We start from the raw sequence: 14,263 nt of genomic DNA, 5'->3' as shown, positions 1-14,263 counted from the left end.
GAATTTTGAGGTTATAAAGCATTTTAATTGTATTTTTATTATGAAAGTTACCTCAATAAACTGCAACTTATCTTTTCACATATCTGCTTCTCCCTCCAGAGTGGAGGCCCTCGAGGGCTAGGATATCATATTGACTGCACTGTCCTCACTCCCTAGAGCACTGCCTGGCACATAGTGGGTGCTATTAAATGTTCCCTGAAGGAACATAAAACCACAGAAATGTGGTACTTGGATAGATCCATGATTCCCCCCAACCAGCAATCTGTCTCCAACATGGAAGTCAAAATCCCAAAGGAATCTGAAACAACTAGCGCTGAGGTCAGCCTCCCATGAATTCATTGACTCCCTCCCTACCTGATTATATGTTCAGTTTCTAGTGTCTTAAGGGATAAGAAATTCTCTAAATGTATTAATCACAAATAGGATCCCATTTCTTTTTCCTTTTCTTTCTTTTTGTGCATGTATCCTAAAACCTCATCAAGTTCAAAAGTTGTTCTCCATCTACTTCTAACAACACAATATTTGGTGAAGACTTCAAGATTATAATAGTCTTATCCATGACTTTCACAGTTTTATTAACATTTTTTTTTTTAAGATTTTAAGATTTTAAAATTGGGGCACCTGGGTGGCTCAGTTGGTTGAGCATCTACCTTAGGCTCAGGTCGTGATCCCAGGGTCCTGGGATCAGGCCCAGCATCAAGCTCCCTGCTCTTTTTTTTTTTTTTCTCTTAAGATTTTATTTATTTATTTGACAGAGATCACAGAGGGAGAGGAAGAAGGAGAAGCAGACTCCCCGCTGAGCACGGAGCCCCCTGTGGGGCTTGATCTCAGGGCATTTCTGGTTTGTAGTTTTATTCAGTCTTAACCCAATACAGAATTGCAGTGGCCAGCACGCAGTAGGCATGCGATAAATATTTGTTGAGTGAGTGGCCAAATAAATAAATAGAAGAACAGAGGCGCCCGCTGTCTTTGTTCTTTGGCTAGGTTGTAAGTTCCTCAAAAGGAAAAGCGAAGGAAACAAGGCACTATCTTTGGGATTTTCACCTACCCCAGTGCAATAGGCGGGTCATTTTAAAGGTGAGGAAATAGAGGCTCCGGAGAGAAGCCAAGTTGCCCGAGATCGCCCCAGCTGGCCGGGGCTGGGGGGGCGCCAGGTCCTCCATACACCTGCCTTGGCTTCAGAGCCACAACACCTACTGCCTCCCCAGTCCTCCCTGAGTGCCTGAGCTGGTGGCTCACCATTCCTTAAACACCTCAGAGAGCTGAGCTCGGGGCTGGTCCACAGCAGACACTCAAAAACTACTTATGGGGCGCCTGGGTGGCTCAGTCGGTTGGGCGACTGCCTTCAGCTCAGGTCATGATCCTGGAGTCTCGGGATGGAGTCCCGCATCGGGCTCCCTGCTCAGCGGGGAGTCTGCTTCTCCCTCTGACCCTCCCCCGTCTCATGCTCTCTATCTCATTCTCTCTCAAATAATAAAATCTTTAAAAAAAAAAAAAAAACTACTTATGGACTTGATTGATTTAAATAAATGCAGATGGTTTGGCTGAACCAGGGCAATTAACCTGACAGCACTTCTCTCACATTGTGGACAGATGGAAGCTCTTTGGGAGAAATTTAAAAACCTGGGCCGTCAGAAATCCTTAGCTCTTCCTCTCCCCAGCTAACAGATAAAAAGCTGCAGGCCCGACCTTGATGGTGCACTTTTAAAATTCTGTCAGAAGCAAACATAAACACGTTTGGGTAGCGCTCAGTCAACTGACAATTATTCGTGGTGAGGAAGCCAAGATGGCCCCTGCCAAGGATGTTGACATCTGCCAACACTGTCCGGTTTCCTTTGGACCGAGAATGTCAGCATCATTCTGCAGCAGGGAGACAACTGCTTCACCTCGAGCAGAGGCCTGCAGGCAGGGAAGATGCGGGAAGAGCCCAGGACAGGCTGTGGGAGGGGGAAGGGCCAGGAGCAGCCTCCAGGAGTCAAACTCTACCATGGCTTAAAACACTCTGGAAACAATGGCTATTTAAATGCTCCTTTGGTCGTGAAAATGGCTATAAAAATAGATCTGACCTTTTGTGTTTTTCTAATTTTGCACCATGTGTCTATATTACCTATTCAAAAGTAAATGAAAAGAAGGTTTTTTAAAGTTCTGCATAGTCTTACACCCAGAGCTTGAAACAGAGTAGAACTGACTTGAGAGCACTGGTCGGGGGGGGGGGGGGGGGGGGGGGGCGTGAAATGATCTTAGTTCCTACTCTGCCACTTAGTTTCTAAAATATACATTCCTCCTGCTTAAAATTCTCAGAAGCTCCATCACCCACAGAATAAGTTCAAACTCCTCAGCTTGTCCTATGAGACCAGGAGTGATCTAACTCCTGCCTACCTGTCTTAATGTAGGATTCCCCAGGCGAAGACCCTTCTGCAAGGGTGTGGGTGCAAGTAAAGGTGTGGGATCGCTTGCTAAAGGGCAGCAATTTCTAGAGCATGGGAAGGCAGTGGTGGCGTGAGAGACAAGGAAGGAAGGGCTGCCAGTGTGGGGTGCATTATGAGCCGTTGATGGCTCTGGGAAACTTTGGGTTCAATCCCTCGGGGTCTGTGTAGACACACCTTAGAATTATCTGCCCAGGGCACGGAACCTGGGGGATTCGTTCACCAGCTCCCTTCCTCAACGGTTGTGGGTTGGCCTGAGGACATTGACTCCTTAGCCCTTCTCATCTGCCTCATGTGAGGGCTGAATACACTCTCAGGACCAAAGAACCCTCAGGCAGGGAGATGCGGATGCTTGAAGTAGAAACTACAAATGGGCTGGACAGATCATAAAAATGTCCGCAAACGTCCACAGTACCTTGCAGCGCTTTCCATCCAGAGGAAGAATCTACTTCTCTACCCCTTGAATCTGGACTTGCCTTTTGGCAAATAGCATGCAGAGCTTGCAAAGTTGTAGGAACTCTTGGCCTAGATCCCCAAAGACCTAGGTTGCTGAAGGATGAGAGAGCAGATGGAGCAGAGATGAGTCACCTAGCTCAGCACATTCGGGGCAACCAGCCCCCAGTCAAATTGCCAGCTGACCAGGGACACGTGCCCTAATGAGCGTAGCCCAGCCCAGAAGGACCACTCAGCCTACATGGCTAAGCTCACAATCATAAACTAAATAAAGTTGTTGTTGCTTTAAACTGCTAAATATGGGGGTGGTTTGTTACGCAGCAGAAGCTAACTAATAGAGCATTTAAGGGAGCTGACCAAAGCTGCAGACCAAAGCTATAAGCTCTAGTGTAGGCTGAGGGGCCCCAGTAGCTTCCACCACACTGCCTCTGTTAGTTCTCTATCACTGGGCAACAAGTCACCCTAAAACACAGCAGCCTAAAACAAACTTTTATTATGTCATATGGTTTCTGAAGGTCACACCTGGGGAGGGGCTGAGCTGGGTGGTTCTAGCTCAGGGCCTCCCATAAGGTTAGAGTCAAGATGTCGGCCAGGGTAGCAGACATGGGAAGGTTTGCCTGGGGCCGGAAGTTCTCCTTCCAAGCTCATTCATGTGGCTGCCCGCAAGTCTTGGGTTCCTTACTGGCTGCTGGCTGAAGGCTTCCGCTCTTCACCCTGCGGGCCGCCATAGGACTGCTTGCAGCAAGGCTGTATTCTCTTGGTCCACACAGACCAGCTGTGGAACAACGTAGGAGAGGGCTACCCAAGGGTGGGAATACCAGGGGTGGGATCACTGGAGGCTGCCTACCCCGCTATCTTTTCTCCCTCATCCAACCACGCCCTGCCCTCTGCCGTTCCCTCCACCCTTCAAATGACTCATTCATTCCCTGAATGCTTAATAATGATAACAGCTATTATTGTTTTTGTAAGCCCACTAAGTGCCAGGCACTGCGATCATCAGCTCATGTATAAAAGCCACATCCTTTCTTCATCTGTGAGCCCTTGTCCTCCTGGGAAAGATCCCCTGTGATACTGTGTTATAATAAGAAATATATACTTGGTCTTCATTCTTCATTCTGGCACAGGGCTCTCAGAACCTTTGGAATTTCTGAGTGGTGGGGTCAAAGGAGTGTTTTCTGTTATGAATAATGAGCCCCCTTCAACCGTACCTGCCTTCCCTGGAGGGCACTGCCTTCACGTCCCCAGTCCCCTCCCTCAGCCACAGTGCCTGATAGAGAGCCAAAGTCACTGCAGGAGTCACTCCTGCCACTCATAGGCAAAGATCTTAAAACTTCCACCTGCCTTTGGTTGTTTCGGCTTTTGTTTTCCAACGAAAGGAACTCAGAATCACTTTTCTTACAAGAAATGAACAACAACAAGAAAAGGTAGAAAGCAAGAGGACATTCTGAGGAGCAAAAGAAACACACCCCTTCTCAATGCCACATACACTGGTTCTGGGACCTTCCCTCACGGAGGAGAAGAAAACAAATGAAGAAGCACGATGGAACCCAAGTCTCTGTGCCTGTCCCTGTGCTCTCGAGGTCCCTGCGTCAGGGTGTTGAGCAGCTACAGTGAGCCTGAGCAACTCCATGGGCACTGCTGGCTGAGGCCATGCCAAGCCCTGCTGGTGTACTCAGCACACTGGCCCTAGCTGGACTGGCCGCTCCGGAAGCCTCAGAAGTTCAAGGATGCCTCAGGCTAGAAAAATGTTACAGGCATTTAGGTGGGGCAGGAAGGAAGGGTAGAGGAGGCTCCTCTGAAGTCAGCACAGTAGGGGCCTGCGGTGAGGGGAAGAGGGATGATTACTCAGTTCCTGCCGTGCCCTTCAGACTGCAGCCCAGGGCCAATGGCTCAGGATCCTGAATGTCCCCTCCCCTGGGAGCCCTCCTTGACTGCGCACAGGAAGCATTCCTCCATAGGAGCACACGTGGCCTCAAACTGTGATTCTCCCTTTCACAACATTGACATTTTGGAAGAAACCTACAGGCCAGTGGGCTAGAGACCTTCAGAACAGAGTGCGGACCTCAGTAAGTGTTTGTTGATGTGGGGATGATGGAGAATATCTAAGGCGAGGCTCCTATCTGTGCTCTGGGAAGGAGAGACACCACTCACCAGGCCCGTTCTGGTGGTCTCCCCTTAGGGCCTGAATGCAGCTCTCCCACAGATGGCCGCCGTGCCTTCTGAGCTTTGGAGTACGGCGACCACTCAGCTCTGGAGAACGCGGTGCGGTAAAGTAGGGAGGGGGCCAAGGATTCCTGGGGTTCACATTCCATCTCCGAGCACACAGCTCGAGAAGATAGCAAAAGTACCCACCACGAGGACTTGTGAGGACGGAAGGAGTCACTACACACGTGAGCACAGACCTGTGTCTGCCATGTAACAAGCACTCCGTAACATCAGCTCTTAGTATTTGCCCTGCCTTCCCCAGATCACAGAAGCAGAACTCCAAACTCTTTCAGGGACTACCCCAAATGTGTGTGGGGGCAGAGAGGGTGCTGGGGACAAGCTCAGCCCGGGGCCCGTGAGGGAGAGGGCATTCCTAGGCCAGTGTTGAAGGAAAGACCTCCATAAGGGACGGCAGTCGGGGCGACCTTGGCTCCATGGGCCCGACCCCATGTACTTATGAGCCTCCCCAAAGCCCTGCACCCTGGCTGGGGACTCCAAATGACGGCCTGCTTGGATCTCGGGCCTGCCTTTCTGTTTCTGGCCTCCTAGCCTTTGCTGCGATCCTCGGGGACAAGCTATTTTAGGTAGCAGTCAAAATAAAACTGAGAGTAACCCAGAATTCTTGGCAGCCAAACAATACCATAATTATGTGCTTTTTAACTTCAGAAATCAGGCAGCTGAAGCTGACTCGCCGGGCTGTGTGGGGTGATTTGAGGAGAAGAAGCTTCCATCCTTTGCTGAGTTACCTTCACACAACCCTCCACCACAGGTGGCCACCAGAGAGCCATCAGGCTCTGAGGGGGACACTATTTCTTTTCCAGGGAGTCAGACTGCCTGAACAACAATACAACTTGCTTTCACACTAGACGCTGGCAGGTTGGAAGGGTGACTTACTACTTTCTATATCATAAATCCTCCTCCCAGCAGTCCCGGTCCCAGCGCCTGGTGGCCATGAGGGAACAGAGGAGGCTTGTGTTCAAGGGCTGGATTTTCAGGGCAGGAAATCACCCAGAGGAATGTGTTTGTGCTTTGATAGCCGACAAGGGGCGCATACCCCCTCTTCGGGCAAATAGGCCCCTTCGTCTTTGCCAGGAGCCAAGGGGGAGGGGAGAGGATTAGTCACACACAAGAGTGACAGGATTAGGCCCCTGAGAGTAAAATCCTTCACTCCAACCAGAAAGGGGAAAGAGAATGGGGGATTCAAGTAGATGGGGGGAGGGGTTTGCGATTCTGTCAATAAAGGTCACTGCTTGAAGAACAAAGAGGCAGCCGTGATTGGAGGCTTCGGGCACATCTTTAAGCTCCTAGGCAAGATCTCAGAATGCAGGGGAAGAGAGAAAGAAACCAACAGACCCCAGGTCCAGGGGCAGCCCCAGAGGTGTGACTGAAAAAACACAGTCTCCCACCAAACACTCACTTGGCCCTGGGAACAAGGGGCTTCTGGAAACGTGTTGCTCTTAGCAGAGTGCTAGATACTTGCCAGGAAAGTTGACCTTGCAGGGAGAATGGAAATAGAAAAACATACCCCAGGGCTCTCTGGCTGAGCTGCCCTATCGATATGGAGGCAAACAGACACCTTGGGTGGTGACAGACCCTCTCCATTCCCTTGAGGGGAAGGCCATCTGGTTTCAGGCACTCTGCATGGCAAGGAAGTGATATGTGGGATGGGCCCTGGGCTCCTACCCTCCCCACCAGGAATGCATATGGTTCCACCGTTGTAGTTGAGGGGTTTGCCCTTTTCATGCCTTCACGGGCCCTTCGTTTACCTCCTACCTGGGGTCCTGAGACCCAGTCTTCCTGACAGCTCTCCTGGGAGGAGTGCCTATCTTTATGCACCCCGGGGGTGGAGGTGGGGGATTGCATATCTTTAACAAGGATGTGGACTTCCTGTTTGGTTTTAGTTTGTTTGATTTTTATTTTTGTCTCAACAGCCTGAAACATCTTTCTCCGCCACACAAGCCAAAAGAAAACAAGCCCTGGGAGGTTGACTGTGGGGACTGAATATGCCCAGAGAAACAAACCTGTCCCAGGGACAGAACCTTGATCTTGGACTGGGGACAGGCAAAGGCAAATGAGGCTAAATGATCGCCAGTGAAGGAGGCCAGGGGTTCTAAACAGGTGGGACTGGAATGCAGGTCCCCCAGTGGCTCTTCCTGGTAAAGGGCAGTGGGTTTTCATGCTGGAGGGGCTGCCTTGCTCCAATTTTTCATCTTGTGTGGTCCCTAATTGGAAAGGGAAGTCGCATTCCAGTGTGAAAAAGAAGCCACTTGGCTACCTCCCTCTGGGGACTTCATGGCAGGGCCTTTGTCCCTTCAGACCTGGAGGCAAGGGCTGGCCCTCTGTCCAGGGCAAAAGGGGCTTTGGACCAACAGGTTGGGTGGCAATAAAATGAATAACGAGGGCCAGAAACTGATCCCATCAGGCCTCGGCTGGTGCTTGGGGAGATCAGGCAGAGTGAAAAATAAGGGAAGCCTTAGAAAGGGGAGTGGGGTCCCCTGGAGTTCAGAGGCCAGTTGCTGATGGCTGGGGCTCCACCAGAAAGGGCTGCCATTCCCCCAGGCTCATCGTAAGTGGTCTTCTGAGGTCCGCATCCATTATTGGCCCGTAGTGCCTTCCAGGCTGCTCCCACTTGGCCAACACTAACCTCAGGCCCAGGTACACATGGGAGCCCTTGTTTGCCGGGTCATTTAGAAACTCCCAGGAGGTAGACCCCACCCAACTCGTACATGTAAGCAGAGCCTGCAGAATTCAGAAAGCGGCCTTAAAGTCTTCCTTATGCGAGGAGGTGCATCAGGCTGTCACTTTCCAGAACGTGCTTGCCTCCAGTCAGCATGGTGAGGCTGCATCTACAAGGGCGACTGGTTGTCCAGCATGAGCAACCCCAGGGCCCCTCCTGCCACCCAGCCTCGGTGGCAGAGGACTCTCTCCTCTGAGAAGTTTTTTCTAGTGGGTGTTTTAAGAGGGGGCCCTTTCTGTGGGATGAGCTGTAGGAGAGGACTGCAGAAAGTGATGGAATGTCCTCTCTGCCTCACATATCCCACCACAGTGCTTCTCCTACCCCTGACCTGCCATCTGTACCTGAGTTTGCTGGGGCTGCGGGAGGACTTCTCAGGAATTTCTCCCCACATCCACCCACCTGCAAATATCTCTGAGAGGAGCAAGCCCTCCAAGCTGTTCTTAGCTGATACGCCAGGAAGCGACTTAGTGAAGGGCTCAAAGGAACCGACCAGCAAGGGAGACACTATGAGGCCTACTTTTTTTTTTTTTTTAAAGATTTTTACTTATTTATTTGACAGAGAGAGAGAGAGATAGTGAGAGCAGGAACACAAGCAGGGGGAGTGGGAGAGGGAGAAGCAGGCTTCCTGCCGAGCAGGGAGCCCGATGTGGGACTCGATCCCAGGACCCTGGGATCATGACCTGAGCCGAAGGCAGACGCTTAACGACTGGGCCACCCAGGCGCCCGAGGCCTACTTTGTTTAAACACCACCCCTTCAGAGCTTTCTGTCCTGCAATCCACTTCTTCCCCCACACTGCTCTTCCTCTCTATCCTGTGACATTCATTGCCTTCTAGCACACTACTACATAGTTACCTCTTCATGCTTGCTGTCTACGTCCCACCCAACGTAAGCTCCCCGAGCACAGGGACTTTTGCCACTTTTGTTCACCAGTATGTCCCAAGTGCACAGAACATTTCCTGGCACCTGGTAGGCACTCAAAAATACATATGGAGTAAATGACTTTAAGATAGGATATGGATGCACGATGGTATGTGAAATACTAGATGAAGCCTCCAAAAATAAGCATAGGTATGGCCTGTGATGGTCTTAAAATGGCCCAGCCTGCCCTGTAATTCCTTTGCTGATGAAGCTGAGAATCTTTCCATATGTTTACCAGACATTTCTGTGGGTTTGTGTGTGGGGGGGTGAAATGCCTGTTTTTGTCTCCTGCTCATTTTTCCTCTTGGATTGTTTGTCTTTTTCTTTTTGATTTATAGGAATTCTTTATATGTTCTGGAAACCACTCCTTTCTTGACTATATGCATTTCTCCCAGTTTAGAGCTTGTCTTTTAATTTTCTTTATGGTGTATTAATTTTAATATAGTTTAATTCATTAATCTTTTCTTTTAGGATTAGTACTGTGTCTTACTTAAGGATGCTTTCCCCTTGCCCGCAGAGCTCATAAATAGATTTTCTAGTATTTTTTTCTAAAAGTTTAAAGTTTTGCCTTTCACATTTAATTCTTTAATCCATTACGAATTGATTTTGGGGTATGAGGCAGTGGAGATCCAATCTTTTCCCTTATTAATCCTCAATTATCTTATCACATATTGACCAATCCCTCCTTTTCTGAGATTTATAATACCTCTTCTGTCATATATCAAGATTCTATGTGTTGCCAGCTGTTTCTGGTCTCTCTGTTCTGTTCCATTGGCCAATTCTTCCATTGCTGCATCAATACATTTAATCTTAATTGTTATGGTTTTATAATAAGTCTTGATATATGGTAGGACAATTCCCTCCTCCTCCTCCTCCTCCTCCTCCTCCTCCTCCTCCTCCTCCTCCTCCTCCTCCTCCTCCTCCTCCTCCTTCTTCTTCTTCTTCTTCTTCTTCTTCTTCTTCTTCAGAAGTTCTTGGCTATTCTTAACACTATATTTCATTTACATTTTAGAATTATCTTGTAAAGTACACCCCAAAATTCTGTTGGGGTTTTGATGGAAATTGCACTGATTCTATTGATCAGTTTAGGAAAAATTGATATCTTTATGATAGTGAGTTTTCCTGTCCATGAAACAGATTATTCCTTTATTTTTTTAGATCTTCTTTAACACCTTTCAATGAAGTTATAATTTTCTCCACATAGTTCCCTTACTTTTTACTATCATCTGGGATATGTCTTACGATTGATGGCATTTCGCTATTACAACTGAGTCTTTTTCTTAGGGTACATCTTATTATTGATGGTGTGCTAGGTTGAAATATGTACTTCTGTTACTTTGCAAATGGTATCTTTTAAAACACACACTAAATTTCTAACTTTTTGTAGGTGGTGATGAAATACAACTGATTTTTGTATGTTGATTTTATATCCAGCAACCTTGCCAAACTCTTATTTTTCTAATAATTTATAATCTGTTGTTTGTCCCTTCTACTGACTCTTGTACATGGTAGTTTTGTTTCCTTGTATATTTGTTGATCTTTAATTGTGAGCATGTTTGCTTGATCTCAATCCATGGGAATCCCATGGGCCTAAAGTGGGGGTGCTTTCTTTTAGAGATAATTTGCATTTGTTTCTGTCTAGATTCAGATTGATGCTATTAATCTGGGACCACTTAAGCCCCTTGAGTTCCCTGGTTCAATGTGGCAGCCTTACCTTTCTACTTGACCAATGCTTACACTCCCAGACAGGCTTCCATATTGGCACTTATTCTCAGGTCAGCTTTTACTCTTGGATGCAATTTTGGATTCATCTGCTACACTTTGGTGAGAAAAGGTTGGAAGAGAACTTAAAGAGTCACCGTACTTCTTGTAAGCCTAGCAATGTATTATACTTCATCTAAGAATTCAGGACCTAATGGTGCCTGGGTGGCTCAGTTGGTTAAGCATCCGACTTGTGATTTCGGCTCAAGTCATGATCCCACAGGTCATGAGATTAAGCTCTGCATCCTGCTCTGTGCTCAGCGGGGCGTCTCCTTGAGATTTTCTCCCTCTGCCCCTCCCCCTGCTCAAGTGTTTTCTCTCTCTCTCTCAAATAAATAAATAAATCTTAAAAAAAATTCAGGATCTAATAGTTTTATAATGGGAGAGTCCTTCAGCATATCTATGGTCACCAACTCTTGCCCTTCGGAGAGCAGGTACATTTTATTTATTTATTTATTTATTTATTTATTTATTTATTTATTTTAGATTTTATTTATTTATTTGACAGAGAGAGACACAACGAGAGAGGGAACACAAGCAGGGGGAGTGGGAGAGGGAGAAGCAGGCTTCCCGTGGAGCAGGGAGCCCGATGTGGGGCTCGATCCCAGGACCCTGGGATCATGACCTGAGCCGAAGGCAGACGTTTAACGACTGAGCCACCCAGGCGCCCCGAGCAGGTACATTTTAATCCAGACTATACACTCCAGGTCAAACTACCAAATTAAGAAAAAAATTACTCTTACAAAAGTAATACATGTTCACTATACAAAATTTGAAATAAACAAAAAAAAGTACACAGAAGAAAATTTAAATCATCTATAGATACATTCCCATCCCAGGGTATAACATTTTTAATATTTGAGTGCGTGTAGTGGTTTGAGCGTGGTCCCCCAAAAGATGCCCATCCAGAAACTTTAGATATTATGATTATTTGGAAAAAGGGTGTTGGTAGCTGTAATTAAGTTATGGATCTCAAGAGGAGATCATCCTGGCTTAGTGTGGGCCCTAAAACCAATTGCAAGTCCTTGGAAGAGGAGAGACGAGCCAAATAGACATGGGCAGAAAGGCATGGGAAGACTGAGGTAGAGACTGGAGGTAGGCAGCCACCAGAAGCTGACACAGACAAGAAAGGATTCCCCCCGGAGAGCCTTTGTAGGGAGCATGGCCCTGCTGACATTTAGATTGTGAACTTCTGGCCTCCAGAACTGAGAGAGAATAAATTTCTACTGTTTTAAGCTGCTCAGTTTACGGTCATTTGTCACAGTAGCCCTAGGAAACCAATACAGCGTAGATCTGCTATAGGTCAAGTTCCCCCAAAAGACAGATTTGAAAACCAAGATTTGCATACAGGTAGTTGTTGGATAGTGCCCTCAGAAATGATGCCTGCAAGGCTATGAGAGAGGTGGGATTGGGCAGGGGGAGAGATGAACGGAGATGTGGTTGTCACAGAGGCCTCGGCCGACCCGGGAGTCCTGAAGATGGCACGGCCTTGCAGAGTTGTCTCTAGCTGAGGCCAGGGAGCCAGACCTCAGCACTTGCACCAAGTAGTCATGCATGTGGGCGGCCCCAGGGGAGGGCAGCTCTCTTCAGAGGAGAGCAATGTCTGGGGAGCGGCCACCACTCCTATTATGTGGGGAAATGAGAACCTTGGTCCTAAAATGAGGAAATGGGGATGCATCAGCTTGCACTGAATAGCCTGCCAGTCTCATACACATTGTAGTTGTAGCATTTAATTTCTGAAACACTTGAACTTTAGTTTCTACATAAATTTAGCAGAATATTTGAACTATAAATTTATTATTAAAATATCACTGAGCTTTATGTGTTAAAGTCTACAGAACAAGCTCATTTTAAGGAAGTAGAACTATTCCACATGACTCAGTTATCATGTGATTTTTCCAGGAAACCAAGTTTTCTTTCTATATATACCTCTCAGTTCCAGACATCCTGGCCTTCTTTCAGTTCTTCCAGATGTCTCTCTTGACACTGGTTTGTTTTGGACGTGCATACTGTTCTCTCTGCCTGGTGAGCTTTTCTCCCCCAGCCCCTGGTGTCCCAACCTCCCATCCACATGGCTCCTTCACGCTCATCCCTCACATCTCAGCTGAAACACATCCTCACAGAGAGGCCTTCACTGATGCCCCCTAAATGAACTCCCCCGATAACACCTCAAACTTTCCTTCTTATTCCTCATCACACTTGTGATTGCTGTCTCATCAGTTCCTAGCACTGGGCAGACAGCAGGAGTGCAAAGATATTGTCGAATCCTATGTAATCCTCCTCTGCAGTGGCTGGGGTCTAGATTCAGTCTTCTTTCCTGCAACAGGCCTTTAGCACCCAGCAGGGTGCCATGGACTTATGGACACTTGCTAAACGGGGTCTGTGGCACCAGCCCGGCAAAGTCCATGCATCAGGCACCACTGGCCTTCTAGAAAGTGCTGGAGGGATCTCTCCTACAGGAGAGTCCAAATAATAGATGTGATCCTCCCTCCTCCAGAAGGTGGAGCTTAGCTTTTTCCTCCATGTCCCCTGAGTGTGGGCTTGCTTTCCAGGAGTGCAGTATGGAAAGAGGGGACAGGAATGGGACAGTTCACATCAGCGATAAGTTATGTTGAATATGTGTACGCTTGATAGATTGTGATGAGAATGGTACTTCACCTCTGTGGTCTTCCTTCCCAAAACTTAGAACCTTAGTCTAACTATGACAAAAGCATCAGACAAATGCAAATTGGGGGACATTCTACAATATACCTGACCAGTAGTCCTCAAAACTGCCAAAGTCTTTTTTTTTAAGATTTTATTTATTTGTCAGAGAGAGAGACAGAGCACAAGTGGGGTGAACGGCAGGCAGAGAGAGAAGCAGGCTCCCAGCTGAGCAAGGAGCCCAACGTGGGGCTTGATCCCAGGACCCTGGGATCATGACCTGAGCTGAAGGCAGACGCTTAACGACTGAGCCACCCAGGCGTCCCTGCCAAAGTCTTTTAAACAAGGAAAGTCAGAAACTGTCACAGGCCAGAGGAGACTAAGGACAAGTAAATGCAATGTGCTCTCTTAGAGGGGATCCTGGAACAGAAAGGGCATTGCAGGAAAACGAGTGAAATCTGAATAAAAGGTGCAATTTACTTAATAGTAATGTACCAGCGTTGGTTTCTTGGTGTGACAAATGTCCCCTAGTGATGTAAGAGGTTAACAATAGAGGAAACCAGGTGAGGGGTATATGGGAATTCTAGTCTATCTTTGTTATTTTCCATAAATCTAAATCTATTCTGTTTTTTTAAAAATCTGGGAGAAGTACAACACCAATTCCATGCCAGGGAAAAGCCTCTGGGCCTGCTTACTCCTCTAATGGGCCAATTTTATTGTGGGGTGGGGATTGTGGGGAGGCTGGAAAGGAAGGAGGTGCAGGGTCAGGGACTCAGCGATCAAAACATGTCCTAAACGAGATGACAACATCAGTGGGAAGCCAGTGTCTTACATAAATAAAGAGCAGATATTAAAATATTGCTACCTGAATCCAAGCAACTTTCTCTCCCTTTGACACAGCGAATGACTGAAAGCTTCCAAAAGGAAGTTCCAAAATCCACACTCGATTCCTCAGGTCAAGCGTAGACAGCATGAACACCCAGCATCTTTTCACAAACAGTCCTATCCGGGACTCCCCAGGGGAGCAGGCAGTGAGGGCCCAGTGCTCTGAGGCTGGGCTTTGGGAGGCCTTCTCCTCGTCCACCCCACCTCACCTGGGCGAGGAAGGCATGGAAGACT

The sequence above is a fragment of the Mirounga angustirostris genome, unplaced genomic scaffold (genome assembly GCF_029215605.1).
Source record: "Mirounga angustirostris isolate CCGP_5_RB_7025 unplaced genomic scaffold, mMirAng1.0.hap1 SCAF_4, whole genome shotgun sequence".
Lineage (NCBI taxonomy): Eukaryota > Metazoa > Chordata > Mammalia > Carnivora > Phocidae > Mirounga > Mirounga angustirostris.
This window is presented reverse-complemented; position numbering follows the sequence as displayed.